Source organism: Paroedura picta, chromosome 6, assembly GCF_049243985.1.
Source record: "Paroedura picta isolate Pp20150507F chromosome 6, Ppicta_v3.0, whole genome shotgun sequence".
Lineage (NCBI taxonomy): Eukaryota > Metazoa > Chordata > Lepidosauria > Squamata > Gekkonidae > Paroedura > Paroedura picta.
Window position 1 is genome coordinate 53008575 of NC_135374.1, and position 11828 is coordinate 53020402.

Sequence of the window (11828 nt, forward strand, 5' to 3'; positions counted from 1 at the left end):
GGTTGATGGATTACACCTGACTCCCAATTCCTCATTTCAAGAATGTATAACACCTGGGCCCTGTTCCATTAGTAAAGTTAAGAGCAGGTTAATCCAATCCAACTCAGGACTCTCCTTAATGTTCTACAGTTGTAAATCTTCCCCAATTACAAGGAATTTTATAAACATGTTTTTTATGAGAGATACTGCTTTATCACTGTGATTCAGCAGAATAAGCAAAACAAAATACATTTTAAGGTTAGGAAAGGAATATATATGTGATGTGAAGAAAGACGAGTCCTGTCACTAACTCCTCATGACAAAATCTTCTGCATCACCACCCCTACAGCATTGCTGCAGAAGTCTAAGCCTGGGACTTCTCTACCATCAAGAAGGGGCTCCTGATAGCTGAGAAATAGAAGCAATCTTGATTGGAATGTTTTCACTTATGCTATATTGATATCTTGCCTGCTAATTGAGACTAATAAAAATATAGTATCCCCTTTCTACCATGTGCTTATTGCTTTCAGATTCTGTAAAGAACCACTGCCAGGTTCCTTTGGTCTCTCACAGTGATTTCATATAGATGTTGAACAGTATGGAGGACAAGGTGAGACCCTGCATAACATAAATGCCATAGGACCACTAGCAGTCTCCCATCAACAGCAAAGTAAGAATGAAATAACTGAACTTCAGTCTCAGCTCAGCCAGCCTTTCCTGAAGGACACCATAGCTGGTATCAGATAGCACATATATTGAATACATTCCCTTGTTACTCTTCCAGTGAAGATTATCAGTCAGGACAACAATCTCCATTTGATTTGCAAGGAAGCATTGTGGATGAAGGAGGACACGACACCAGCTTGGCAAGAATACAGCCACAGCCTTTAATAAACATCCACACAACACAGGATTGGCCTGGCACGAGGGGAGAAGCCTGACCCACAGCCATCCGGCTGCTCATTCTTGTTCCCTGAGGTGCCCTGAGTCCACTGCACTCCCAGCCAGGAGAGAGGGTCCCTTGCCTCAAAGGAGTCTTCCTGGGGAAGCGGCCTGTAAATGGGAGGGGCCAGCAGGTGCCCACCTGGTTTGGCAAACCTCCCAGCCACCCGACAGACAAGCCCCTGGCTTCCCAGCAGGGACAGCCATGCCCGTACAGAGCCAGCCTCATTAATGAGGCTCCCTATTACCCCAGGGAATCCAGTTCACAGACTGGTTCCCTGACAACAGCTCTTCCTTATGCCCCAAACTGAGGCTATGACCACGAAATTTAACAATGAACCGATGAAACCACATCCAACAATGTAACTCAGGGTGGGAGGGAAGCTTCTGCTGTGGTCACCCGGGTGGAGAGGCAGGCCAATCGCATGTGGCGGCTATAAATACCTGCACATTGTCTGTCCACGATGCCTGGCCCTGTGTCGGGCATGTCACATCCTCCTTCTCCCGCGTCCTGCCACTTCAACCAGCGGGCCCAGGTGAGTCTCGGCCGCTTATTCTAACCAAACCCATATCTGAGTCTAGACTAAAATTGGTCTAATTTGACTTCTTCTGCTGCCTAAAGCTGTGGAGCCACCATCTTCTCATGCATCTTTGCCCAGAAATGGAATGTTGGCAACCTGAGGGTAATTGTTTGAGTCAGTGGGGTCCAAAGAAGCTTTGTTCAGGGGGGATCCTACTCTCTAAGACAGTGAAGAGCAAGATAGTTATCCTTTTGCTAATGGTGAGAAATGGGATCTTTGGCATCTGGTCTTGATTGGATCCTCAGCCTGCCACTAAAAATTGTGAGACCTTTCTGCTTTTTTATAGCCCCCTTTACCTTTTCCTGGTCAATACCCAGCAAGGCTATTTTTTTACAGATTTTCCAAACATCATTACATGCCTCCATGATAGGAATGGGCTGCTGAAAACAAACATAGAAGCAAGATAATGCTCCTTTGAAGTTGCAAAAAGAATTAAAGTAAAAGGCTGAAAGGCAAGAAACAATAGGTACAAAGATATTGAACATTACATTTCTTTGTATTATGTTTCAAGACTGCCTTATCAATCAAAATGCTTTTAGAAAAGGTTGATGTCAAATTCATGTAAAACAACTTTTGACAGGTACATTTTTCATACATTAATATGACATCCTATTCATGCACAGTCAAGTTTGCCAGGTCATTATTGGAAATGTCTATTATCTATGACTTTGTATTATGCATCTAATCTTTCCATGAACAAATGGATCATCAGGAAAGTATATGAGAATGGTAATTATTTTTGACACTCATGCTCCAGTAAGGCACCCAGGGTTCTGATTTTACTGCCTGAATTATTTTACTTACAACAGCCATGAACTCTTTATTTTTGAAGTCAGCAAGCTTGCAATTTGCCAGTATATTCTTACATTGTCAGTAGGCGAAAATGTGGGCCTGAGTGTCATAGCTGACCATTCCTCTAAAGACTCTAAGCTAAAGCTGAAAAATAACCCAATGACATTGAAAGAGCCATTTGCCTTCCCATGACATGTTCTTATAACTATAATCAAAACTTAAAGAAGAAAGAATACCTCAAAAATAATTTACCCCATGCACATTTAGAAGCCACTCATAAAGAAAATTATGAAAAATCCAAGAAAAGCATTATCAGTAATCAAAGGTAAAAGTTTTCTCAGTGAGATGATGTAAATGGCTCATCTCTGCCAAGATTAATTTTTTGTATTGACATCACATGCAAGTCAAGAGAGTACAAAAGGTCCTGAGGTTATTGGAAGGGCTTAATAAGGGATCGGCTCTCTGTCTCCAACTTCCTGCTTGTTTCAGATGTTTGCTGGGTGGAAAAAGAGCTGGCCTAAGTAAGTTTCCATGGCCTTCAGACCTCTTTCAACTTGAAGGAGATGGGGACAGCAAGTTGCCACCTCCTTGGGCAGCCTCTATGTACCAATTGGAGGTAGGGTATGCTGCAGGAGGCCCAGAAATGGCCCCCCTGCCACCTGTCTGGGATCCATGGCAGCCAGGAAAAGCCTCTGTCCTGAGAACATTTGCTCATGAGTAAGTCAAGTAAAGTTTGCAATTTGCAATCTGAGAGGGAGGAATGCTTTGAGGGTAGCCATCACAGGCAATTGCATCAGCAAAAATAATGCTGATATGGGTGGGAATGTGAAGATGTAGACTTTCTCTTTCCATATGAATATGCAGTCTTTCCAAGACCATCACAACAAAGTTTTGCCTCTAGTGTTCTTATAAGGATGTGCCTTAGAGCTACAGCAATCACTGCAGTTTCTAGACAATGTGGTCACATCTCATACCTTTGGGGCGTGATCCTGCTGTTCAACTGAACTGAACTGCAGCATCAGTCTTCAGGCCACTAGAATATTGTAACATGCAAGTAAGCTTTTTCATACAAAGGTGCTTTCATCCAGGGAGCGAAGTGTGGTTGAGCCATTATTGAGGTAGACTTCTTCTGTTTCCATCTATCTTTGCACTTCTAAATGGCTATTGTATGCAACACTTCCAATAGTGCCATACTTTCCCCTTGTCCTTTTTTCCTGTGCTATCTTCCTTGAACTTTTTTTTGAATATTCTAAGATCAGTGGTATAGCTCTTTAGCACAATATTGGCACAATTGAAAAGCCTTGGCACCCATTGAGATACGTTGAGATTGTAGTTGTTGTTACATAGAAACAGGAAGAGAGAAGTATTTAATTGGGTAACAGATGCCCAGGGCAACATTGAATGGTATTACAGAAGCTGTTAACAACAACCACAGTCTCCATGTATCTCAATAGTACCAAGGCATCTCAATGGCCCCACTCTAACACTAAAGTACTATATAGGTCCAGTGCTATAGCCCTCAATTTAGAACTTTTTTTTCAAGTTTGAGGAGGATTGTACAATGAAAAGGGGTTGGGGAAAGCACAGCACTATTTGAAATGGCCAGATTACTTCAGAGATAGCCCATTAACTGAATAAAATTCACTTTATGACCCTTTACTCAGAACCAGGCCAGCAACATGTAACATCCAAATTAGAATAGTAATGTGCAAGGGGTCTTAGTGATCTAAAAAAAGAGAAAATTCTAAATAAGATTTTGAATAAACAACTGCTTCTATATGGCAGTGTTCGTTATAAGCTTCTAAGTGTTATCTATTCCTAAAACAAAACCAAAATGAAATATCCAGCCCAGAAACAAGAATGAAACCAAAAATGGTTTCAGGTAAAACTTTCTCACTTTTCACATCCTACTCGCATCAGGAAACAACTGCTCTGGATTAAATATGGTAAGTTAATGTTGACATGCAGTTCAGCTTTAATACCATAGTGTTTCCTGTATGCACAAGAGAAAAGAAATAATAATGTGTTCTCCTTTTCACTCACATTCACACAGAATTTTCCATTTAGAGCTGCAAGAGACTGTTGTTTAAAAAGAGGCTAGACCTCCTGCAGTTTCTCCTCCTCCTGAGTCCTGATTAAATACGAATGCAGACAATTTCACAGCAGTCCTTTGTAAAAGAGAAACCTGAGACTCACCCACACCGGTTTTCAATCCATTTAACAGTATATAGGCAGTGCCATTTTCACTAGATGACAAACATGGCTAATTGCAAGTAGAATGTGTTTTATTTGGTAATAATTTTGTATTCAAAATTAGGGATTAGCAATTTAGTTCAGATAAACAAAATTCTGATTAGGGCACTTTTGGGGCTATCCAAGCTGAATCGCCCATCCCTATGGGCCTAATCAGCGGTGGCCAGAATGTGTTTCAGCAATTCAGCCATGATTCAGCCAGTTTAGAATCATAGAATCATAGAGTTGGAAGGGGCCATGCAGGCCATCTAGTCTAACCCCATGCTCAACGCAGGATCAGACCAAAGCATCCTCAAGCATCCAAGAAAAGTGTGTATCCAACCTTTGCTTGAAGACTGCCAGTGAGGGGAAGCTCACCACCTCCTTAGGCAGCCTATTCCACTGCTGAACTACTCTGACTGTGAAATTTTTTTTCCTGATATCTAGCCTATAGCATTGTAGTTTAAACCCATCACTGTGTGTCCTCTCCTCTGCAGCCAATGGAAACAGCATCCTGCCCTCCTCCAAGTGACAACCTTTCAAATACTTAAAGAGGGCTATCATGTCCCCTCTCAACCTCCTTTTCTCCAGGCTGAACATTCCCAAGGCCCTCAACCTATCTTCATAGGGCTTGGTCCCTTGGCCCCAGATCATCTTCATCGCTCTCCTCTGTACCCTTTCAATTTTATCTACATCCTTCTTGAAGTGAGGCCTCCAAAACTGCACACAGTACTCCAGGTGTGGTCTGACCAGTGCCGTATACAATGGGACTATGACATCTTGTGATTTTGATGTGATGCCCCTGTTGATACAGCCCAAAATGGCATTTGCTGCATCACACTGCCTGCTCATGTCTACAAGTACCCCAAGGTCTTGTTCGCATACAGTGTTACCTAGAAGCTATCCCCCATCCAGTAGGCGATGTCAAGATCAGTCCCTGTTCTCTGCCCTGATCTCTTGATTATTACATATATGCTTTGTCTTTGTGACCCATGTATTCACACAGTTCCCATGTAACTAAATCTTGTAGTTGTCTCCTTTTATTTGCCTGCTTTGATCCCTGCCTGTTCACACTGCATATTCTCCCCCTTACCGTGAAACATTGTTACAAGGATCCTGTGGTTCCTGTGAACAGCTTATCAGCTAGCCTGTGGCGCTGGCTTGACCAAGGCCACGTTAATTTCAACACCTTTGGCAGGAAGCCTGGGATGGCACCTGGGAGAGGGGGCTTCCCCCTCCCATGGGGGAATACTCAAGTTTTGGGCGGGAGAAAAGTATTGATAAGTGCCTGTTGTTTTTGTATCGGGCAGCTTTGACTTCTAACGTTATAGTGACTAGATCTAACTTCCATTAAAGCTTTCTTTCTATAGTTTTGTTGTGAGTTTTGTCAGTGCTTGACAGGCATGCTTTTCATTTTTCTGACCCAGATGCAGAACTTTACACTTATCTTATTAAATTGCATCTTGTTCTCATTTGCCCATTTTTCTGATATGGGTGGGAATGTGAGGATGTTTAAAGGAAAGGGAGGTGGAAAGTGGGCCAAGCAGTTGATGGAGATGCTGCCAGAGAAGAGGAGACATTTAAAGCAAGGGTAGTCAACCTGTGGTCCTCCAGATGTCAATGGACTACAATTCCCATGAGCCCCTGCTAGCATTTTCTGGCAGGGGCTCATGGGAATTGTAGTCCATGAAAATCTGGAGGACCACAGGTTGACTAACCCTGATTGAAAGGACCTGCTAAGCAGCTACTTGGTGAGCTCTTTAAACACCTCCACCTACTTTCTCAGGTAGCACCTGAGAAGGTTGGGGAGCGAGCATGTTTCATCGTCAGCTGTTTGGCGGTCCCTTTGAATCTTTCCCCAGCCTTCTCTGGCATTGGATGAAACACCAGCTACTTGCCATGCCCTCTAAATACCTCCCCTTCTTTCTCAGGAAGCAGAGACATTCTCCACTGCTTGGGAAGGTGAAGAGAGGCATGTGAAGAAGAAAAAACTGGACCACTTTGGGTTCAGCCAAATCAATTTGACCTGATTCAATTCTGACCAAATCCAAAAAAAGTTCAAACATTTTTGCCATGCACATATGTATTCAGAATATAAAACTGCATATTTTAAATTAATTTTTAAGGGACTATTTACATTGAGGAGAATACATATGGAGAAAGACCCTTCCAAAGTTGCAAGAAACGGACAGTGATGCTACAGACACATGTGTCACCTCTCTTCTTCCAGACAGTCCTTGCTACTCATTAGGTGGGCTGCAAATGGGCTGCAAATGGCTGCATTAGGTGGGCTGCAAATGGCAGAAAGATCTGCTGTGGGCTTCATATGTAATGTTGCAGGTGAAATCCGTACACTCATATTGTTTTGCTTTTTACCACTTGTTTTGTGGGCAAATTGAATATGTGAGGTTTTTTTTTTTTAATCCATACCATTTTCTATTTCTTCACATAAATTTTCTCCATATAGCTTATACATGTGTCATTTAATTTTAGTTAATTATGTATATCAATTAACTGTATTTATAGTATCTTATAGAGCCTCTTGTGGCGCAATAGAGCCTCTTGTGGCACAGAGTGGTAAGGCAGCTGTCTGAAAGCTTTGCCCATGAGGCTGGGAGTTCAATCCCAGCAGCCGGCTCAAGGTTGACTCAGCCTTCCATCCTTCCGAGGTCGGTAAAATGAGTACCCAGCTTGCTGGGGGGTAAACGGTAATGACTGGGGAAGGCACTGGCAAACCACCCTGTATTGAGTCTGCCATGAAAACGCTGGAGGGCGTCACCCCAAGGGTCAGACATGACTCGGTGCTTGCACAGGGGATACCTTTACCTTTACCTATAGTATCTTAAAATATATTTCAAATTCATGAAGGATAGTCCAACAGTAGCTACTAATCCTGGTGTCATCTGAATGCTAGTACATCAGTGGGATGGAAACATTAGGGGAACCTCTTGACTATTGTGTGAAACAGAATGCTAGGCTAAATGGATCTCTGGTCTGATCCAGCAGGGTTGTTCTCATGACTTGTCTCTGTGGTGGGATTTGTACCAGATCAGCTCATGTGTAGGTGACTAAAAGAATAAGCTGTGGTCTGAAAGGTTGCTGATTTAAACTTCTCCTCAGCCACAAACTCAGTAAGCAGCCTTAGATGTTGACCCACAGCCTCATTACCATATATGCAGTGTGGGGAATAAATGATTGGCTTATCCATCTAACTTTTGTAAATATTATTGTGATCAGAACACTATGAACTCTGAAGGTGTTATACAGCTGTTGACTATTATTCTTACTACTACATTGGTCCCTATGTAGCTTCCTTTGGTTTATCCCTTGAATACTATGTAATCAAAATGACGTTCTATTCTAGTCAGACTCGATCAGTGACTTCTGTAGAATGTGGTGCTGTATGGGAGTTATTCATGTTGTACTAAAGCACTTCAGCTGTGGCATCTCAAAGATTAGCTTCAGAGCAGGAGGCATCAGTGTCAAGAAAATTAAACATCACTGCAGAAGAAGCAGTACTTCATAGCAGATAGCAATACTCTGGGGGTCTCTAGTTCAAAAATCTGTCTTCAGTTGTAACTCACGTTCACTGAAGAAAGAGTATTCAGTTGCTGCAGGCAGGTATTACTTTGATTTATCTTATCTTCTTGTGTAATTAAGTGAAATTACAACTTCCATAAGGAGCTAGTTACAATTAATGATTCTGGAATTCTATATTTAATCTATATGTCAATGACAATGGATACAGTGGGGAGGTTTTGTTCCTGATAATTCCTAACCATGGTACCAAATTATTTCTTTTATGTGGCATGGTATATAAGAGCCATTTGCAAAAGAAAATTCACTTCAGCAATTTTAGAGCAAGCCTACTATTATCTTGTTCTTTAAGAGATTGTGTTTAGCATGGCATGAACTATTGGTTATTGCAAAATGGAGGATTAAAAGCAACAACAGCAGATGTGCCCATATGCCACCAATCTTTCATATTGCTTGTCTGGTGACACTTTCTTTGGGCTTGCAAATCCCATGAGAATAAAATGGCTTCAAAGCTTCATAATTGTGTTGCATTTTCAGTGGGTCAATAGAGCACACAGAAAAAGATAATAGTAGAAAGAGCCATTAAGATGAAACAGTCCCTATCACAGAAGCAGAACACAAATGGAATAGCTTATTTTTTATAGCTTTCTTGGGACATCTAAAAAGCCAGGGAATGTTTTCAAAGAAGAAGTCTGCTGAATGCTTTATGAAAGTAATAGGTGAGCAAATCAACTTTAATTTTTATTTTGACCTTAAAGCAGAGAAAGGGATGGCATATGGATAGATAGGGGAAATCAGTAAGGTATAAGGTTGTTTTTAAAGACATCATAATATGTATGTACTGTATCCTCTTGAATATTATCATAAAATGCTTAGTAAGCCTGACCCAGTTTTGTATGATGAATTTAGGAGCCAACAGAAAGATTAAGGTTAAATTTACAGCCGTATGAACAGATGCATTAAGATGAGAATTAACATTAGGGCTCATTTCTAAATGCGATTTTCATCAGATTTGTATACCAACTAACTTGGACTATAGCCATCAGGTGCCACTCATAAACAAGTATCTGTTGTAATTTCTTAGGCCAATTTTGAAGAAGAAGAGTCGATTCTTAAATGCTGCTTTTCTCTACCAGAAGGAATCTCAAAATGGCCTACAATTGCCTTCCCTTTCCTCTCCTCACAACATACACCCTGTGAGGTAGGTGAGGCTGAGAGAGCCCTGATATGACTGCTTGGTCAGAACAGCTTTATCAGTGCTGTGGTGAGCCCAAGGCTGCCCAGCTGGCTGCATGTGGGGGAGCGGGTAATCAAACCTGGCTCCCTAGATTAGAAGTCCATGCTCCTAATCACTACACCATGCTGGCTCTTTTGGGGGGTTTTTTGCTCATTTATTTTGATACGTATCCCATTGCATCTCAACATATAAAATGAAAGAATGCATACAAACAACATGGGTGTATCTAATTCCCAATGTGATTCATTTGTAGCTACTTAAATATAGAAACTGGAAGCCTTAACAGCCCAGGCCAGTGTTTTTCAACCTTTTGACCATGGAGGACCCCCTTCAGGCTTTGATAACCTCAGGAAGTCATATCAGCTGGCCACATCCCTGGAAGTCATGTGCCACTAGAAGTGATATCACTCGGACACTCTCACTGGATGTTACAGGTCAACAGGCCACTCCTACATTGCAGGAAACAGTGTTACCAGGCCTTTTCACTAGAATTGACACATCTATTAGACCCATCCCACCCCCACCTAAATTTGACTTTCACACATTGCTAGAGATGCCAACTTGGAGGAGGGAGGCAGGCCAAAGCCAAGGGACCATCAGGTGTCCCACCAGCAGAGTCAGAACTCCAGAAGCACTTTCCCATAGATTAATTTCTGGCACAGGGACTCGGGGGACTTGTAATTCACATGGTCTCCCTTGTGTGGCATAAGAGCTCTTGATGGCCTTTGAGATTTGGCCACTGTGTGACACAAAGTGGTGGACTGGATAAGCCACTGGCCTGATCCAACATAGCACTAATTTTGTCCTTTTGACTAGGGCAGTGATGGTCTTATTCTTGGTGCTTGGGGGGCAACAGTGGGAGGGCTTCTAGAATTCTCATCCTGCTGGTAGACCTTTTAATGATCCCTGGGATTTGGTGACTGAGTGACACAGTCATGGTCTCTTATCATTAGATAGCAGCCCATCTGGTGAATATTCTCAATCAGAAGTGGGGCTGACGTCTGCAAGTTTACAGTGCCGGAAGGTGAGGAGGAGGAAGAACTTACAGCTGGGCTCTAGGCTTCTGGTGGAGGAAAGACACCTTATCCTACCCAGGGGGGTCTAGCCCCCTTGCTCAGGCTTCAGCCACAGCCTCTTGAATCCATCTCAGGCACCTTTTCCCTGAAGAAGAGCAAACAGCCAGCCCAGGATGCAGGTATTTTTCTGCTCATGAAGCAGAGGAGATCGGTTTGTACTTTTTTGAGATTGCCAGCATCCCAGCCACCCCCCCCCCCCGGAAGGTTGATATCTCTAGCAATGTGTGAAAGTCAAATGTAGTGGGAGTGGAGTATGTCTAATAGATATGTCAATTCCAGTGACACAGGAAGAGGCCTGGAAACCCCAATTCCTGTAATGGGAAAGCACCAGTGAGCACAGCATTGCTAATAAAATTTATTTATTTATTTATTTATTTATTTATTTATTTATTTATTTATTTATTTATTTATTTATTTATTTATTTATTTATTTATTTATTTATTTATTTATCATACTTATATACCGCCCTCCCCGGAGGCTCAGTTAAATAATTTAGTTTCATTTTTGTGTGTGCAATATGCTAAATAGTAAACCTTTCCTTAGCAAAACAAGGAAGTATTCATGTCATCTCAGCTGTCATAAAGCCCGCCAAGGAATATAATCTGTGTGATTTGGACATGTTCTGGGGAGATCCCTAGGCAACACCAGTAGGCTGGCAATCCTAGGACATGAGAATATATTTTCTCAGAGTCAGAAATAGGTGCCAGGGCAAAGGGAAATCTAGAAAGAAAGGAATCTATATGCAGGCTGTGCACAGTCCTTGCGCTGAATCCAGATGTATTAGCTCTTTGCTAGGAATGCCAGCCTCCAGGTGGGACCTTGGGATTCCCTGGAATTACTGCTCATCTCCAGATGACAGAGATCAGTTTCCCTGGAGAAAATGGCTGCTTTGGAGGGTAGACACTGTGGCATTGTACCCCACACAGGGTCAGGGGTGCCAGCCTCCCGCAGAGACTCCCTACTTTCTTCCTTGCTAGTGGAGCATGCAACAGGAGAGGGAGGGGCTATGGGCTATTAAAAGCCAGCCTTCTCTCTTCCCACCCCAGCCACCCTCCCCTCTTCAAGCTCTGGCTCCCTTTCCTTTGCAAGCTCACCAGTTTTAGGCAGCACCCCCCTCCTCAACCGGCTCTCTGCCTTTTTCCTTGCTATGGGGCATACAGCAGGATAGGAAGAAGGATGATCTATGGGTAGTTAAAATCCAGCCTCATGTCTGTCTGTCTTTCTCCCCCCACAAACCTTGGATCCCTTTCCTTCCCAAAGCTCACAGATTTAGGCAGAAAAATAGAACCTCCCAATAGTGCTACAGGAAAGGAACATTCTCCAAGGAGCATACATATTAACAAGCAGGCTTGATGAGGACTGTAGGCAAGGAGAGACAGTAGGCAGTTTAAGTTGGGAATAAGTATGCAAGCGCTACCTCCTCCCAGCCAGGAAAACCATGAGTGGACTAA